We start from the raw sequence: 20172 nt of genomic DNA, 5'->3' as shown, positions 1-20172 counted from the left end.
GGGACGAGATTCCCAGCAGCGAGGTGAAAGCCCACCCCACGCAGGTGGTGGCCGCTTTTAAGCCATTCGCTCCCGCATAGCTGTCCGAGCCGCAGCAGCGAGTGTTTGTCAAGTGCCACAGCTGCCCCTGCCCGCGGTATTTCACCTGCCATGGGCAGCGCTTCTCGGGAACAGCTTCCCCTGCGAATTTTATTTGCCTCTTAAAACCCACCTCTGTGATAACACCGGAGGGCTCGGGGTGAATGTACGCCTTCCCTGCGGCTAACGGGGCAATTATTTCCAGTGGTTATTTAAATGTTTCGTAACGGAGAGAACTGCCAAGAGAAATTCTGTTTGTCCCCTCCAAGTGTCAATCGAAAGCCCCTGGAAAGCCGACCCGCTGCTTCCACGGGTGAGCTCAGGGAACGAGGCATCGGCCTCCGTAACGAGATCCAGCCTCACGGTGAGGGACCGCGATGAGGACGCAGCACTGAGATTCTCGCTGAGAAACCCATCAATCACAGAGGCCAGAGGAAAAGAACGTTTTTCATCTCTTTTTCTCCCCAGTCTCAGCGTGTGACCCTCGCTGCTCCGCTCTTTTGAGTGCCGCTTACATCCCGGCACTGTGCGCGTTGCGGGACGCGCACAGGGCCAGGAGCTCCGCGGTCACTTTCTTTGCTCCTGCGTGGCACCTCCCGTTCCATTTCACACCGCAGGGACACCCCGCGTGGCGGTGACACACGGCCCCAGGTGCCCTCTCCCTTCCCGATGCCTCTGCGGGTGTAAACGGTGATCTCACTGTCCGAGCGTTAATTATTGTTTCTAGTCTGAGTGTGCCGCGGCGGAGGACAATGACAGTTATTATTTTATAAACGCTTCCTTGTGTCACGACCTGCGAGGCGCTGAGAGGTCCACCCAGCGTCTCTGGGGCAGGGAACAGGGAGTTCGCAGTGCAAGCGGGGGCACAGCGGGGCAAAGCGGGGTGGCTTCGATCCTACAGCGCAGGGCGGTGGGCAGCCCGAGCGGGTGCTGCCCGCAGCCGGCGCGGGGCACGCACCTCCCCCGCTCTGCCCGCAGGCCGCACCGCTGGGCCGATGCCCCACGGGTGCCAGGCCGGGCGGCGGAGCTCCTCCGGTAGTGCTCCGAGCCGGGCCGGGCCGGGCCGGGCCGGACCGGGAGCGCCTGGCATGGCCGCCGGTGGGGAGCGGGGTGCAACGCTGGGCCAGCCGTGGGTTGAGCAGCTTTCAGTTTTCATTGAAGCTGCTGGTTACTGTTTAACATCCCCACCCACGTTTGTTTAGTAAATCGATCTGATGCTTGGGCTGAGGCTGCTGCCCTGTCGCCATTGAGCAAAGTTAATTCTCCCTCTGCACACACACACAAACACACGTACACTCCTCCGCCTCTTCCACGCTATAGCGTACGGTTAAGACGGTGCCAGCCGCCCCGAGCGAGGCACGCAGCCCAGCGCCGGGACCCAGCGGGGGGTGCAGGGAGGCGGCCGGCCCAGGGGATGCCGATGCCCTGAGCCGCGAGCGCGCCGCGGGGGCCGAGGGACGGCGCGGCCCCGCCGGTAAGTCCGGGGCTGGAGGCAGCACGGCCGCGGGAGGAGGGCGTGCAGGCCGGGAGCGCTGCCCCGCTGAAGGGAGAGAGGACAGCAGAGCCGGACCGGGGAAGAAGGGGACAGCGGGGGGGGGTGGGGGGGGGGGGGGGGGTGTTCGCTTACATACATACACTTCTTTTTTTTTTCCTTAAAGAAATACGTCTAGTCACGTGTCTGTTGCCGGCACGCGGGGCGCTCCGCAGAAGCACGCCGCTCGCTGGGCGCAGCCTCGGGCCCCCGGGGCGGGGTGTGCTGCTCCTGCTGCTCCTGCTGCTGCTGCTGCGGCCACGGGTCGGTGACGCGGGAGCCGGCGGGGCACGGCCCCAATGCGCGCTGTTGCGGGCGGCTCCGGTCCGACCCCGGCGCTGTGCAGCCGTCTGCAGAGCTTAAGCAGCTTCGGTTACAGCTTTGCATCGGGTTTAGAAGCACTTTCTGATTACCTTCTTCTTCTTCTTCATTTCTTTATTAATTTGTCGGCCACGCCCTCACAGTGACCTGTGCAGCAGGTGGATTTGTTACTTTGAAGCTGCTGCTACTCATAGTTCTTGGCCCAGTGGTGTGCCTCGGTGAGGAATCCCAAAATACTTCCTGTCGGGAAAAGAAACAATGATTATACATGTAAACATGAAACGACTATGTATATAAACATGAAAAGGGCCAAGCAAGCTGAGGGAGGAGGAAGAGTTCTGCAGGCAGATCCAGCAGCTCCAGCACAGCAGGTGCACTAAAACAGGCTGCCTTGTAGCTTTGTTGAAAGCCAACTTTTAGATGCTGCACTTCAGCCTGAATCCAACTTCCTGTGTGCTGAACTGGGAGACATAGTCAAACATTTTCAGAAGAATACTGTAGTTTGCAGTGGTAATGGTATTTTAAAGCAATATTCCCTAGTGAAGTATAAGTGTGTTGTGTCCGACCTTCCTTGTTGTAAGCCACTCCTTATACAATGAGGCATGTACTTTGGTTTATTGTGACTTGTCATCCATATTATAAAGACACTGGAATAACTGAAAGTGACATCTTTGTTACTGCTGCTGTATTTGTTAAAATTGGCTCTGTGTGTAGGACTGACCACGCTTCCCAGCTCTCCAAGTCCCAGTCTTCTGTGTGCTGGATGGAACTACAAAGGGCTATGGAACTCTCCTTGTTCCTTAAGAACAGCATTTCTCACAGTTTACAAAGAGGCATATATATATATACACACACAGATGGTTTTCACATATTGCAAACTCCATATCAACCATGTAATTCTTCTTTCCTTTTTCTAGTCATATGCTAAGTAAGGGGAAAAAAATACTTACAGTGTTCTGTTGAAACTCAATTCACACTCCTCATTATCTTTCAGTTTGGAAAACATTGAGAAGAAAACAGGATTTTTAAAATATTTTTCCATCATCCAGTGCTCAGTTCCCCATCCCTGTCCCTGTTTCTCTTACTGAAGCACACCGGGTAGACTGAGGGTCACTTCATAAAAAATACAATCAGGCACTGGACAAGTTAAGGATGACATTACCTTGTACATGTTACCACGTAGCTCAAGCATTTGGAGCCTAGAACTGATTTCCTAATACCAATTGCTTACCACAAAGTATAGTTTTCTCTGCAACTTATATAATTAGAGGAATAACTCTTTTCCAAACGGCTGTATTTAGTGGCATTAATGTAAAAGTAGAACTACAGAGAGAGCCTTTCCAAGATGGCTATTAAAAGTACCAGTATTCAGTATAAAGTCCGAAGATTTGGTTGACATCAAGGTAGCACTGCTGTCTATCCTGCCTCCCATCAGTGAAGAACACAGGAGATACTGTGGAGAAAATGGAATTCCTGAGGCCTGGCAATGTCTAATTCCTTGGATAGTAAAGGGATGCTTACTGCTCTTTTGCACGCATCGCTAAAGCAGCGCCAGACCAGCTCCCTAAGTGTTTATCCCTAGGTCTTGTGGGATAAACACTTCTTTGCTGCTTTCACTCCCTCAGAGTAGGCCAAAATTTAATTTTGGAATCAAATAGGATTTGATGTGTTTTTACCGGAAAAACTAAAAAGATGCAAGAACAGAATTTAGTTGTGTTTGACATGGTTTCTGTTCTGGACTTCGCTGCAGAATTCATAGCAGGTGTATGCAGACTCATTGCTGCTAGAAGTTGTTTCTGTTGTGTCTTCATTCTCTTTAGGATTGGGTTGCAAAAATAGTGTCCAGCAGATAGCACTGGTTACTTCCAAATCTGCCTCACAAACATTGGTTTTCACTGTCTTTTTGTCAGCTACAAGAATCAAAACATTACTTTAAACAGTATCTGCAGTATGCTTTAAGCAATATTCTTCATATGAAGAGATGTCCTGAAAAAATTCAAGGTCATTAAAGAGGCAGTCCAGCCGCTGCTTGCATGCTCTATACTGGTAAGATTCCCATAACCACAAATTTGATGGAAGTTTTTCGAAAATTATACAGATTTCATGTTTCTTTATTTGGGAATAAGATTTATGGTAACAAAACAACAGTTATAATTCACAAGTGACTTATGACTGAATGAGCTGAGCCGATTATGCTTTCATATATGCTGAAGAGCAAATGTGCTCCATTTATTAATTGATATGTGGGCACTTCTCATGCAGGGAAATCTTTACTTCTTTTCTCAAAGATTTTAAAGTTCCATTTTTGGCTTGATTAATTCCATTTTTATCTAAATGAAGTGTTTCAGCTGTTCAGAAGTCTTTCTTTTGTTCCCTTTGTGTGTTCAAAAGTGAAAAAGCAATTCACAATTTGATATTAAGCTTGAAAATCAGTTTGATTTGCTTAAGTTGCATCATGTTGACACGAGGTACACAATATCGGATAATTGAATTATTTCAGTATTGTAGCTTGGTAAAGTAGACTGTTTTAGAATATATATATCAAGGATTTTATTGTTGCCATTGTTGCCTCTTGTAAGGAAAACATTGCTCTAATACATTAGAGAAAGGTGTGGTTCTTAGGTTTTAATGCGCCTTAATGAATGATGCATTCTATAACATATGATGAGAAAATATGAGAAATGCATTACTAACAAATTAAGATGTTTGAGTGTCTTGCTACAGCTTTGATTGAATCAAAGTCTTTTCATTTCAAATTTTCAATTTTAAAACAGCATACCCTAAAAATCAGGTCAGAATGCTGTGTGCAATGTCAGAGCTGAGATCTATCAAAGTGAAAGGCTCCAACAACATTTTCAAACCTTTCTCAATTGTCAATTTAAGTTAATTGAAAATGAAAGGTCTCGGTTTTGGGATTGGACCATTTAAATAGAAGCCTGCTGCTTTCATTTTGTAGAAGGGCAATCTCCCTCCACATACGTGTTTTAAAAGGTTCATTCATAATTCTCCCTTCACACTTCTATTGGAAATGACAGAATTCATTATTTTGAGTTCTTGAACTATTTTTTTGTAACTTGGGTGATGAATTGTATGAGATCTAGTTCATAACATGGCGCAGCAACCCACAAGATTTAAAATTCTTGTGGCTCAATCTGTCTTTTTATGGCACTTGGCTGGCTCAGGAAGCCTCCGTGTGCATCTTCTACCTCTTACAGAGTGGTAGGTTGGGATTTTTTTATTTAATACCAACTAGGAAAGAGACTCGCACCCCTGCTTGGTAATTCACTGGAGGTATCCAAGCAACAAGGACATACATTACAGTAGCAGTATACAAGATGCTGTGTGAATTTTCTTTGCCTCCTGCTTATCTGTGAATCCAACCACAATAGACTTGTACAAATACTGCTGTTTTCTCTCTCTATTTCTAGCATGGTGAAGTGTGCCCCAAGACAATGCCTGCCCAAACATAGTAATTAGGAGCAGGTGGGAGGGGGGTTTTGAGATATACTAATATATTTTCAGAACTGTACCCAAGACTAAGTTTTTTGTCTGTGGAATGGAAAAGACATTTCAGGTTGGATTTTTAGTGTATCTCTGGCAATGCTGCAGTAAGAAAGCTTTCTTTGCGTCGTTTTTATATGAGGTTTCTCTGCTACACCAGCTTGGTGATACACTCAGAGGTAACCAGCTGCTTGTTATCCAAAATAGGCAGAAAGTTAGACAGACCTTAGAATTTCCCTCTTTCTTTGTTAAACACGACATTTGTTCATTAGCTGTTGATGTTTAAAGTATCTGCATCAGACAAGGAGTGAGATCAGTTTACGCTCTCGGAGCTCTTTAATATACTTGAAAACTCTTCATGGCAGCCAGCATGTTTCCTCATGTATCTCAGGCACATATTGTGCCTCTTGCAGCTAGATTTTTCTTCTTCTTGTTGCTTTGAAATTGATGACTGTAATGACTTATTCATATCACCGGTTTCAGAATTGCACCCGAAAGTGTCTTTCAGACAGCGTCTTTTTATATGCTCTTCAGGATAATAGTATTTATTTCTTCTGCAAGGAAATGTCAGACTGACATTACACTGGCAGACAAAATTCCTTCTGCAGAGCTTTAGAGATGACTCAGAAAACTGAGATGTTGTCCATGCTGTGATTGCACATTGATAAACATTTACTCTCCTCTCTCTGCACTTGTTAGCTGTAGTCAGGTGTTGGCTCTATGATGTAGTTCAGAGTAATTATGATAACTGATAAAATTTAATTTACCATATTGCTAAATACCTGTTAATTACTTCTCTGCTCCATCTGTAGAAGAAGTTGAAAACAGTCTTCAGCTGGGCCGTTTGGTAGTCATACTGTGACGCTGGCAGTCTGAATAGAGATCTTGTACGGCATCGTCTATACATACGTAATTTCACACAATTTCTGGGCAGTTATCATTCAATTTGCACTTCTTTTGTCATCACAGAAATGGAAATGTGAGATTGGCTTTTTACTCTCGAAACAAGACGTAGATTTTATTGCAAGGTCTGACTTTGGTGGTAGGTGCTATCTACGCAGTAGGTATGTATTATCCTGACTTAATAATCTTCTTACCTTTTGGAAGAAAAATGGCATTCCTTGCTCCAGTGTTCAGATCTAAAATATTAAAAAAGGATCTACATTTTAATGTCTTTAATGTTTTCTAAGCCTATTGTTTCAGTTCATGTTTAACATCATCTTGTCTTATATTATTGTTTTTAACTTTCTTCTTTTCCTAATTATTTGTCTCTGAGCTTAAGTGACTTTCTATGTTAATCTTAAACATATTTTTTTAATCTTAAACATATAAAAAAAGTCATTTTAACAAGTGCTACAGGAAAAAATAGAGATGCTCGATTTCATGAGCACATGTTTAGTTTGAGCTTTTACATTGATCTGAGTCCATCTCCACAGACAATTTGCACGCATTTCATTCACGTGCCTTTGTTTGCTGGTAAAAAAGATTGGACAAGAAAAAAAAAATACAAGTTTCCTGATGCATTTCATTTACGTTTTCAGGCTCTACCAAAACAACTAATGCAGTTTAAGGTATTAGCGCCATTTGCTTGTGCACCTCGTCTCCTGTCTCTTTTAAATGTAATTGTCCCCATCAGTGGCAATGGAATACAAATCTTTGTCCATAACTGAGGGGAGATATTAGCTTAAATTGACAGATACAGGGCTGCTTGCAGTTTGATGCTGCACGTTAGTGGCTGAGGTTTGGGTATATGCCGAAGTTGTAGAATATTGCAACCTTTGTATGTTGTTCTGTCTGAAAAATGATTCATTTCATTTCTTGTGAAGAAAAGTGAGCTGTGGTAGCGGATATGTAGCCATGGATGTATTTGCCTGCTCGAAAATTGACAGAGGGCAACTCACATTTTGTTGATTAGTGGTAAATAGGAGAACAAACAACTTAGTTATAGCAATCTTTCCAAGAGCAAGTCTGTAAAGACCTTTTTAATAGTATAGAAAATATGTGAAACATCAAATAAATAGGCTTACATTTCAAGGGCAAGAAATTGCTAAACGGGTTGCAGACTTTGACTGAGAATGGAATTCAAATTTTAACAAAAGTTTCATCATGAATTTTTTTATCGCCCAACATAATAGTTGAATTTTTATCTTCGTTTGATATACTAGGTCAAGCAATTTATTTCCCAGTATGTATCTAAAGCTAAAAATAGGTAGAATATGAAAACCACTCTTGGTGAGTGTTCTTAAGTTTCTGTACCATAGAACGTGAATGGACATCTTGAAATTAAGATACATGTATAGAAAGCAAATCCTAGGCAGATAGAAAACGAACACAGATTTGACTGTCCAGGAGGAAATATATATGAGACTGCAGCAAATTTTTAAACCCTTTATGATTCATTTCACAGCTTCGAATTTGTAAGGCCAGCTTCTTGCTTTCCACAACAGGAAGGAAGGCAAAGCAACTCAAGCCAAAAAGGTGCTTGTTAAACCTCTGCTGTATGGGTCAGGTCATGAAGGAAAAGCATTTCTGATAAATATGTATTTCACTAATTGTGCAAAATAACAGTTAGTTGTAGAGGTGCTGCTGTTGAGAACTAAACACATTATTCAAACCTGAAAAGCCAGTGTGCTCCAGGAGATCACTGAATACAGCTTCTTTGTAGAAGTGATAGACTTCTATTTCTCAGTTTAAGAGCTCTGTCCCATCTCAGACCAGGTCAACTGACAGTAGAAACTGTGGGGAGTCCTGGCTTGGGTGATGGATAATTTAGAAATCTTGAAAATGGCTGATGTGGTGTATTTCTCCATCAAGGATATATATGCCCACAACTACAGCTTGTTATTCTGGACACTTATAGATGCTTCAGTGCTCTTAGATAAAGCATCCAACATATTTTGTAACCCGAGGTGAGATGATATATTTTTTCAGATAGTGAGAAAAATCTGCATCTTGCTAGTGGTTGCTGCTTGAAGGAATCCTTTTCTTTTGAGTAAGACATTTTCCATATAGAGTTTTGATTTGGAGTGATAAAGAACACAGGCATCCTCTTCTTTGTTTTCTTTCTGTGTCTCCTTTTCATTTTTGGTCAGATCTAGTACTTGCTGTTTCAGATGACCTTGACTCTAAAATCACTGTAGCTACAGTGGAACTGTAACAGACACAAAAAAGATACAGAGATGTACGTACAAAAATATATCTTCCCGTTGGTAACTACTTACAGTGTATCTCAAGCTTTAGATACTGAATTGGGATGAATGCGTATTTTCTGCGGTTGGTTGTGAGTCATACAAATCTGGAACTTGCTAGTATTTTGAAGCAAAACATTTAATAAAGTTATTAGTGTATGACCAAAACAACAAAAGCTTTTAACAGCTTCTCTATTAAGCAATTCTTAAGGCTTATATTTATTTTTTACTATATTTATTTTCTACATTCAGTCAGTGTTTAGGAATTTTACTTGCCTCTATTAAGCAAGCTCTTTGCTGTTCTTTTAAAGTATAGGCTCCACCAGAATAAAGGCAGATGCATTTATTTATTTATTTATCCACCTATGTACTTATTTATTTATGAGATAGATCCTTAACATAGTATTTCAAATAAAAGTATATGATTTAAAATAAGTGATTGACTAGGTTACCTCCTGGCAAAACAGATTTCAAATTCTTTCATTTCTAGGAACTTGGCTTAGAAAAACCTCAGGATAATGTCACATATGTTTCTGTGCTAGAAAATGAAAGTTTAGTTAGCAATATTACAAAACCAAGTTAGTCTTCATTCATAGAAGTGTCCTACATTTTTATCTGTTTCCTAAGTAATTTCTCTGGGTTTCATGCTGCCTTATTCATGTACTTTGTGTCCCAGGCTGAGAGGTTTATACTTCATACATACTCTGTCGATGTTTATACCTGCGTTCCAGCAATTCATTTTGAGTTTTCTGTGTGCCTGTAAACAAGGAGAAATATGCACATTTTATATTAAAGCAAAACTGTAAATCATTTAATCTCCGTGAACTTGACTAGTAGCATTTTATATTTTTCTTCTTATTTTAAATGTAGCTCTCCAGTTTCTGCAGAATTGCCTTGCCTTAGCCGAATCAAGATAAGCATGAGTTTTTTATAGGCATTAGTGGTAATGGCTGACTACGTATGTTTTACTTCTGTATGTGTATTTGGAGTTTGTTTGCTTTTACTTGTTTGTTTGTTTGCTTTTGTTTGTCTGAGTAACTCCCTGGCTTTTGTTGCATACAGGAGTTGAACAGCTGGCTGCATATTAAACATGGTTAACAGTAACAGCATGAAAATATGTGGCATACTGTGTTCTTCTTCCATTGTTGTAGATTTTTTCCAAGCAAATACTTGAGTGAGGGACAGGGTGAATGTTAGAGGAATTTTATTCTTTTTTTTTTGTAGCTTGCTCTTGGGGGAGGAGCAGATGCATCATTCTGTGCGTTGGAGGATGGATTACGATCTGTACATCTGTCGGGCTGGAGAGCTTGGCTTTAGGGCAGAAGGAGATGTAACTGAATTGAAAACAGATGAGTATCAAGATGAGGAATTTGGTGAAGATGGATGTGGGGCATATTTCCAAATACTCTGCTCTCCCACTTCATTGTTTGGAAGAGATGAAATGAGGTGACTGGCCTCCGGCACCTGGGGTGTCTGTGTCAGGAAGACCACGGTTCAGACATCAATCCTTACAGCTACTGAACAAGGCAGTCCAAGACATCTTTAAAAAGGGACAAAGACTGTAAAATTCTTCATTGCAAGCTCTGGGTTTCTGAGTAAGCTGTTACCTCACAGTTTTAGGGAAAGCAAAGCATGTTCCGGCTGTATGCCAAAGAAATTTTTATGTACAGAGAAAGTTGCAGGAATCAGCAGGCAGTCTGCAGATGAGATGTAAGAGGAGAAGAACCAGGTCAGTGCAGAGATTATGAAATATACAAGCATTTCAGAAGGAGCAGACAGAAGGAACAGATAATGAAAGAGATGATTTGTTTGGGTACGTCTCAAGCTTTGGCCTAGGAAGGCAAGAGCAAGCCTAGAACTTAACTTGAACAGGACTTGTGGAGAAGGAGATACACTAACAAGTGTTAAAGTGTCTACAGATAAGCATCACTAAAGTTGCTGTAGTGGTTAAGATTAGAGGTGACAGACGACCTCAGGTCTGATGCTTAGTAAGTAGTAAGGTGAGAACAGAACAGGGGTCTCAAAATTAAGCCTTGCAGAACTACACAAAAGCTGGATTCTCTGCTTAGTAGAAAACAAAATGCCGAGGCATGAAAAATGAGTGTTTCACAGATAAAGTAGTAACAAGAGATTTATGTTCCAACATAGCAGTGGGAATATTGAAGGCTTTAGAGAAATATGTATGCATTTCAGTTTGTATATAAGTGTATATATATATCTGAATATTAGAAGGTTACTTTTAATATGTTGCAGGTTGCCAAGTTCATTAAAGTCCCATTCTATAACATCTGCACACTTATGGAATCACACCACAGTAAACCTGGTAAGAATGAGGTAATGCCCTGAAAAGTCATGGGGAAATGCTAGTAATTTTTAACCGTAGTCTAGCTTTTTAAAAGCTCAGCTGAAGAAGTCAGAACAATTTTATTAATAACACATCCGATTTGCAGCTGAATAAAGAAGTCAAAGCATTGCTTTTCAGCAAACTGAAACTGTTTCAATAGTCACCAGACTCTAGGAACATCTGCACTGAGCTAGAGTATTCTGTTATTAACACGTCACTGCTATCATGTGGCATGGGGGAATCATTAGCACCGATTTTGTGCACTGTTGCTGCTTTCTCTGTCTCATGAAGTTCAGTTAATTGGGATACACTGGTTTAAAATCACTGTGAAAGAAGGGGGAAAAAAAATGAATCCCATCATTTTTATTAAATTCACAATCATTGTGCGAAACATTTTTTATTTCAGTGCAGACTTTGTATGTAATTCTGTTGAAGCAATTGCATGGCTTGTATCTCAACAATGGCACAGCGTGGATATAGACAACTACTTATTCTTGATTGCAAAAATTACAGGCACCATTATGTGACAAAGAATTTTCTCACTTTTAGAAAACCTTAATAAATTTCCTTGCCCAATCCTTTTAACTTGAAAGTTCACATGTAGGGGCTAAATTCCAGCATTTATAAATGTTTGATACATAAGTGTTTTATTTTTGGTGTTTTCCAGATTTTCTTTTGAAGGAAAAGCTTCACAATCTAGTCCTATGAGTTACAGCTATTACAGCTCTCTTGGGGAGGCTTTAGCAGGTGGGGCTCTCTACAAAAGCTGTTGAAGGCATATAAAGTAGAGAAAAAACACATGCACAGAACTGAAGAAAGAAATTACAAAGCTTTTAAAAGGCAGTATGAGAAAGTGCAATAAATATCCTAAATTTTGAAGCAAAAATAAATTATTCCCTATCTGAAGGTTCTTTAAACGGAGACCCTCCACAGGTCAGTGCCTTGTGCAGAATATGACAACATACCTGTAATGGTTGCCCTTGTCATCCTGCTTACTGGGGCTGTTAAATATCTCAGAAAAGACTCAAATGAACACAAATGATTTTTAGGTGTTACCATTACAAACATAATTAGTATTTATTGTAATCATAGTTCAGTAACAGTAATTCCACAGATGTGTGACGAGCCTGCTTTTCTATTTATTCAAACACAATTTCAGCTGTTTGTCTTTCATCTGGAAATCACTTTTGAGATCAAGTAGTGTATTTCAGTGAAATCGGTGATTAACATTGACACACCAGTGTCCCCATAAGGAGGTCTTGTTTTTATTAACACATTCTCACTCGACAGTGAGAGAGGTGATAGCACCTTCCCGTAGTTCAGGTTTACTTGATAAAGTGAAATAGCTTGCAAACCTTGAGAGAACAGGACCCGTAGGATTGGTTGTGGTCCACTTTCTCATTTGTGATTTTCTCTTTTTCATTTTGTTTGAGATTGAATTTGAGAGAGAGCTTTGTTCCGGACAGTAGTTTATGGCAGTGGGCTGAGGAGATGAGATTTCATTGAATCAAAGAACTAATACACAAAGAGAAAATATGTGAAAATTGAAATGACAAGGTAGAGTAGCCTGGTTGTTGAGGTAGACAAAATAACTAGGTTCTCAGGGAAATGAGGTGGGGATTTTCTCCTGAACTAGATTTAGTTTGAACAAGAACAGTTGAGATGGAAAACCTAGACATTATAAAAACTTGATAAAAGAGAAAAAAGTATTTCTCTCTCTTTTTCTTGTAACTTTATGTTGAAAGATCTGTAATGGTGTGATCCCACTGCCTGAAGAAGACAAACAAGGGTTCATTTTTGCCAAGGTAACACAAGAACCATAAGTATAAGGTATTGTAAGTTATCTGATTAGAGTGGATTTCTTTTTACTTTATTCACTATGCAGAATTACTGCCAGAGCAGTTTGTGATATAGAAACGCATAGGAAAATAAGTCGTACTTAAAAAAAATCTGTTTTCTGTCTTTAATTTTTTTATTTATTTATTTTTTTTTTTCAATCTAGAATAATAGTATATTTATTTCCCTTCCTTTTTTCTTTAGAATCACTGAGGTAAGCTGTGACTGATCTCTGACATGTGAACTACCTCTTTGTGAACAGAAGTATAAAGTCAGGTCGGAGCAACCATGCCGCAGCACTGTCAGAGTTGTACTGTTTTGAGCTCGAAGAGCCGGGAGGGCTGCCAGGGCTCTCCGCTTCCCAAGCAACTGTCTCCCCACTCTCTGATGTGAATGGAAGAGAGAGAATTATTTTGCCTTTGATTAATAAGGGCTTAATTTCAGTAGAGCTTCCTTTGACTCCTTTGCAGTGCTCAGGGAGAGAACAGTCGGCACAGCTTTGGCGCATTGAAGGGAGTGTGCCCCAGTGAGCGCAGAGCTTGTAACAAGTGAGACAAGCCTGGACTGAACCCCAAGCAGAACAGTATTTCTGATATATATTTTTTGTGTCTGTGTTTTTGCTTTTACTACCTGAACAAATGTCCATTACAGTCAGATCAGTCAGATCACGTCAATTTAGAACGTAGGATAACAGAAACAAACTAGACATTTTTTGTCAGTTAGCTAAGATTTTCTACAGAAGTCTGTTTTATCATACTTTCTTTTTGATTGGTTTTAAACTTCTGCGTTACTTCTACTAGATTCCTATGCACTATTGTTTACAGCTACCCTGGAACACGTTCTTTTGTTTTTGTTTTTTTTGTTGTTGTTGTTTTGGTTTTTTTCCCCCACTTTATTAAAATGATTAATGTGGCACAAAATAACCATGTTCACAATGAAGCACTTTCAGGTCTCAGTTCCTTCAGCACTGAGCACAGTGTAGCTTCACCTACCTCTTCCTCCTCTACCTTGCATAAGTAGATGGTGACATCTTACAATGCAGCTTCACTCTTCCATTTTGCTGCTGGCTAAAGTCTTCTGTTGACAGCTGCCTTAATTTAGAAATATCTACAGAACTGGAGAAAAATATACAAAAATTTAAAAGTCAGTAATTTAATGGGACACTAACTTTCCTTATATCTGATGTTCAGAACAAACACCAGAATAGTCTGAACCACCACAAGGTCTTCCATATATTACACTGATGCTTGTTAGCCTCATGAGGCTGAGTACTGTTTGCTGGCATAATAAAAGGTAGCCTTTGCACTAGGACTGTTAGTGCTTTTAAAAGTATTATCAGCAAAGTTAATATTTCTGTTGCAGACCTGACTTTCACAGCCCCTTCCCTTCTTTAATTGCGAAAATAAATTGACTTCATTTTCCACCTGTGGAGAAGGGGAGTTCTTGCTCCATTTTTTAGTATATATATATTTTTTTTCAGGCTGAACCTGAGGAATGGCACAGAGCTAGGTCAGGGGAGATTCAAGTAGGATGATGGTGGGCATGGAACAGACTCCTCAGGGCAGTGGTCATAGCGCCAAGATGATGAAGTTCAAGAAGCATCTGGATGACTCTGTGTCATATGATCTGATTTTTGGGTGGTTCTCTGTGGAGCCGGGAGTTGGACTGGATGATTCTTGCAGGTGCTTCCTTACTCAGAGTGTACTGTGATTCTGTGATTCTATGAAATGAATTAACTTGTCCTCTTTGAAAAGTACCAGTGCCTTTGTTTTGGGTAAGTGGATAGCTGGATGTATTCAGGTGCTGTTAGAAGAAGCAAATGCTTAACACTGAAGAACCATATACTATAAACAGGGCCTACAATGTCCAGTATAACCATCATAGTAACTGTAGTAAATGGAGTGAACACTTAAAAATAATGATGATCTATTTATTGACTGATGAGCTATATGAATAATGAAAAAGAATGAAAAATCTGATTTTTCATTTTCTAATCTAATTTTTTCTAGCTCTTCTCTCCCCCTTTTTGGAGCAATCTACTCGTATTTATACATGGCAAAAAAAAACTTGGCTGGAAGTGATTCTTTAGAATCCTCAGAGGTCAGCTGGTTATTTGTTAAACAACCCCATGGGACTGCCTGGTTTCTTTCTTAAAAAACATGAAGTTAATTAGTCACCATATTCAGAGAGTGGTGATGGGTATTTAATATGAGTGAAAGAAGGAATCATCATAAGAGATAAGTTTATTAGGACAATATTTCATAAAGTTTCCTTTCTCCTTCTTTTGAGAATCTCTTCTATCTCTTACAAATATTAGAGAAACAAACAGTTGTGATAACTTCCCTAATTTTTACTGCCTTCACAGGAACACTGCTGCGGTTTAGGTTATGTTACAGAGGCTAGAAGTAACTGCCATGGTACCTTGAGAGAAGGAGTATATGTGATTACTGGGAGGTACTAATGAGGCAGTATAACACTCCCAGTAAATCTGCCCTTAGTTTCACCCCAGATAGGAGGTAATAAACTAGACTAGAATGGTATTTTCAGGCCTCAACCAGTGCACTTTTTTATCAGCTTTTTTTTTTTTTTTTTTTTTTTTTGGTGATTACTGCAGAACCTTTTGTTGGGTTTGACAACTAAATCTTGCAAAAGTAGAATTGTACTCCTTTGCTCAATAACAAGTCACTCCAGTATTTTAATTTTATATGTGTATATATTCATATGCGTGCGTCACAGAATCATAGAATCACAAGGGTTGAGAGTGACTTCTGCAGATCATCTAGCCCAACTTCCCTGCTAAAGCAGGTTCTCTACAGTAGATTACACAGGAGAGCATCCAGGTTGGTCTCGAATACCTCCAGAGATGGACACTCCGCAACCTTTCTGGGCAGCCTGTTCCAGTGCTCTGTCACCCTCTCAGTAAATACATACATATAAAACAAAACACCTATTTATGTGTTTATATATGTTTTGCTTGTGTATCCATTGAAGTGGGACTGAAAATGCAGTGATCACTGTCCAACAATGGAAGAAGACCCTGCTCTTGCCCATGAAGCACTTGATGAATTTTTTCAGCTAACTTAAGAAATGAAGTTCTTTTCTACAGTTAGCTTGTCTTTATTCTTATCAAAACTGTGGGGCTTTCCAGTGTCAGGATACTTGATGGGCGGATACTTCTTAGGAGAATAGAGGACTTATCAGTGTTTGCTTAGGATCTATTACATTCTTAGCCATAAAAGTAGATGTGCTGTCTATAGCACCCATAAATCTTAACCTAGTCAAGGCTACTGTCTCTTTCTTCATGTGAATTTGAATTTAAAAACATGGGCATAAACCAGCTGCAAATACCAAGTTTCTTCACTTCTGTTTTTGAGAACTGGTAACACAATTCAGTTTGCAAAACTCAGAATTACTTATCAGCCCTGCCACAGATTTGTTCTCTTTGCCCTTACAATGAAAGACTATTCCTTAAACACACAATCACCAGAGGGCACTCTTACACGTATTCTTATAGATGATTCTTTGGGTGAAGCGGGTGAAAGTAAGCCTTGGAAGAAATGGTATTTTAGTTTTGATGTGCATTTTGCATAGGGAAGCTGGTGCTTGCAAAGTAGTTCCAAATTTGCTTCAGTTTCTTTGTATGGATAAAGTACATTCTTCTTGTTGAGAAATGGCCATTGCTATCATAGCAAACATTTCTTTAGAGTTCTTATTTGTTTGAATACGCTAATTTATGTCAAGCTCTATGTAACTTCTAAGAAATGAATCTGAGAAGCTCTGAACTTGTAGGTTTCTACTGAAACCACTAAACGTAGCAGAAGAGCAATAATATTTATGTTATTTTTATTTATTTTTAGATGAAAAGAATGAACAGGTAACATCAAATAAAATCAGTAGATCAGCTTTAGATAGTTATTATGTCTGCTGTTTATTAATTAAAAGGTATATACTCAGGCATTGTATCAACAATATGATTGTAGAGGAAATGTTTATATTTACACAGTTACAGAGATAATGGAAACAGGCTAGTTTTGCTAGTTTTCTTATGGCAAACCTTACTCCAATGCCTTTTGGGCCTGATCATGTACTTTGAGAATTTTTATTTGTATTTTTCATAGCCAAAGATTTTTGTTTGTTTCTCTAGAATACATTTGGTCTTGTGTGTGTGCATTTTAACTACACTTTGTTTTAGCATTTCTGACACAATCAAAATGAAACAAGGCATTCTATAAAAATGGATAAATGAACATTACCAGTTCTTAAGGCTTAAGGCTTAATGTTTCTAGTCTTTTATTGACCATGCTCCAGCATCTATTATCTGTGAATGTCTATGACTTTTTGTTCAGAGTGGATTTCTCATTTTTAAAGAAATTCCTTATTGCTGATCTGGTTGTCAGTGGTTGCAGAGAGAGCTACTATCTAGAGCCCAAGCTGACCACACTGACTTCTGTGCTCCCAGCAGTGATGAGAGTAGCTCCATTGTCCATAGTCCATGCCAGCAGTAGGAGCTGGTAATCCACTGTTCTTGCTCTATCTTAAAATTGTCTTCTGTTTTTTCTGTTTTAGATTTTTCCATTGGAGGTTATCACGTATTATCATGGTAAAAATAGTGGTTATTCTAGCACAATCTTCACAAAGTAGAAAGATATTTTAAGTTATTATTTCAACCATATTCATCTTTACTGATACTAGCCTATGTTTGTTATGCCCTTGCATCAAAATACCAGAATGTCACATCTGGCCACGTGGTGCTTTGTGATTTTTGCCTCCTGCTCTCAGGACCATTCCATCCTGAGAGCAAGTAACTGCCATAGCTCCTGCTCTGTCCTGGTGAGCAGGAAGCAAGGATCTTCTGCTTTTCCAGGCCTTAAAAGAATAAGGCTTAAAAGTTTTCAAGTGCTTTCTGGTTAGGATTTTAGACATTGTTACAGTATAGTTAGTTTTCTAAAAAGCTTTAGGCAGATTTTCTCCAAAGTGCTCTAAAAGAAACAAAACTAGCATGGATTAAAATGGAAGGATTTTTCCTGGATTAATGATTTTTTAATAGATAGAAAACAAAGGGTAGGGCTAGGATTGGGTTTAAGGCTAGCTTTCATAATGAAAAGAGATTACTAATAAAGTCATACCTAGACCCATCCAGATAAATTGGTATTGCTTGTACTTCTGCTACTCAGTACATTCACCAGCATATCTTGAAAGGCCTTGATTCATAAGCTAGTAAAGATTTTTGCAGTTGCAAATCTATTGGGTAGACCCATAGTGCATCCAAATCTTGTGTATTGGATGTGGATCTTGTAAGCCAGTTAGAAAGGTGTAAGAGGATTTGCAAAGGTATCCTTTACATGTCATTTTGGTGTCAGACAGGATGGCAGCCATGACAGGTTTTTGTAACTCCTTCAAAAGCTTTGGGTAAGGAGCAGGACGCTTGAGTTCTGTTCTCCACAAACCATACTGGAAATGGTAATAGAACAGATGTATTAAAACAGTCAGACAGTACTGATTCCATGGGACTTCTAAGTATGTCACTTTCTTTTCTATTAAGTGTTTTGTAATTTTTGCTGATTTTTTTCCTGCAAGCCCATTTGATTATACTTAGTACAGCCTTGATGCAGTTCGCTTGAATTGCTGTATCAGTGAGATTTGCTGAAATAAGTCACACATGAATTGTAGGCCATTATCTGTCATTAACTCATCTAGAATTTCATGGTGAACTAAGTGCTATGTATAATGTGTTTCTCAATTGCTACTGGCTATGTTGTCTTAGTGTAGCAGAATGTGACTGATACACAGTTGATGCAGTTCAGATAGATGGAAACCAATTTTTTAAAAAGAGCCTTAGTTAATAACTGAAAATATTGTGCATTATTTCAGTTATTTCAATTGATGTATAGACATTTAAATTAAAATTTATCATATATTTATTTTGGACTTATTAGTTGCATACATTTCACATGAAATTCATATCTGTGCAGAAGAACAAAGAAAAGCAAACTTGAGCTCTTTTATTCAGGATATGTTTATAAAATAAAATAAAAAAAAAGGCATTTTGCAAGATAAGCAGTTTCTACTTTAAAATAACATATTTCATAAAAGAGATTTCATTTACACCTGAAACCGAGCTCTATGCCCAGAAGCATTTATTATTGTTATAGTTATTTACAGTTAATTGATGACTGATGAGCTCAAGACAGCAATGGACTAGCAAAAATAAACTTTCACTATTATACTTCTCTGTGGAATACTTAGGATTATGGTCAGATTTTCAAAAGGGTTTATGCATAGAATGATTCTAATAGGCATCTACTGAAATACAGCATCCCTATCCTAAGCTGTGTCTGTAAACCAAACTTCCTGAGTGACAGCAAAAAAGAACAGGACAAAACCTCCAAGCAATGTTACACTGAGCACTACAGCTGTGTGTGTGTGTGTAAAGGCACTATACAAGATTCCTGCTCTTTTTCACCCTCTTCTGAGTGTTACTGATCTCTTTTGTCTCTCATTCAGTATTTCAGCTGAGAGTCACACATTTTACCTTGCTGGTTCCTAGCAGGATTGAGGCCAGCCATTACCAAGAGCCATAGGTTTTCCTGCAGTGTAGACATACATCTCACAGTGCCTGAATATTACTGAGAAATCTCTGTGTATCATTTTTATGGGGCTACTCAATCTTCTGCTGGTCTGTTGTTTGCGTATGCATCTTGTGTCAGTTTGTTCAATGCTGTTTTGCTGAGAAGATGACTTTCTAGTGAGGCTGAGATCTCTGTCCTTGTCTGCTTCTTTACTGTTGAGAACTGCTTGGGACAGAACGTTCTCTATGGGAAGAACACTGCTAGGCTGGTACATTGCAGTCTTTTTATATCTACTCATTGCTTCTAATCTTCCCTAATTTTATGTAATTTCCTGTAGACTTGCTAGGTCTTTGCACAATGTTTTCTATACTATGTCTACCAATAGTTAATGGAATATTTCAAGTAAAATCAATGGTTGCCTATAAACACAGTAATAAATATTTTTATGACATAAAACAATTGCGGACTTAAGGGCATTAAAAAGTGAAAAATTTTATTTTCTTGGTGTGAATAAAATTTAACTATCTTCCATCAGTCATTCCATTGAGCCATTATCTGAAGATCATTTTCATGCTCATGTGAGCTATTTCTAGATGTATTTCTAGACTCAACTGTCTTTTCTAATAGCACTTAATAAGAGTTTTAGATAGCTTTCCTTACTGTCTTTTTTGAAATAAGTATCCTGGTTCATTTTTTTCATGTAAATCTGAAAAAAAAACCAAACCAAAACTGTCCTTTGTCCCTCAGTACCTTCTAGAAGATACTGCATATTGCTATTGTAGCAGATGTAGTGCTACTTTGTAA

General features: G+C 39.5%; 1 protein-coding gene across 1 annotated transcript in view; it reads left to right on the top strand.

The window, feature by feature from the left end:
* The first annotated feature begins 1310 nt into the window (after positions 1 to 1310).
* HNF4G (hepatocyte nuclear factor 4 gamma) overlaps positions 1311 to 20172 on the top strand; it is a 60570-nt gene continuing 41708 nt past the window's right edge. The window contains exon 1 of the mRNA XM_085537280.1: positions 1311 to 1552. The gene's annotated coding sequence lies outside the window, so the exon portion shown is untranslated. The remainder of the gene's footprint in view (positions 1553 to 20172) is intronic.

This window comes from Coturnix japonica, chromosome 2, assembly GCF_054131305.1.
Source record: "Coturnix japonica strain WE chromosome 2, WE-NBRP24, whole genome shotgun sequence".
NCBI lineage: Eukaryota > Metazoa > Chordata > Aves > Galliformes > Phasianidae > Coturnix > Coturnix japonica.
This window is presented reverse-complemented; position numbering and strand designations above follow the sequence as displayed.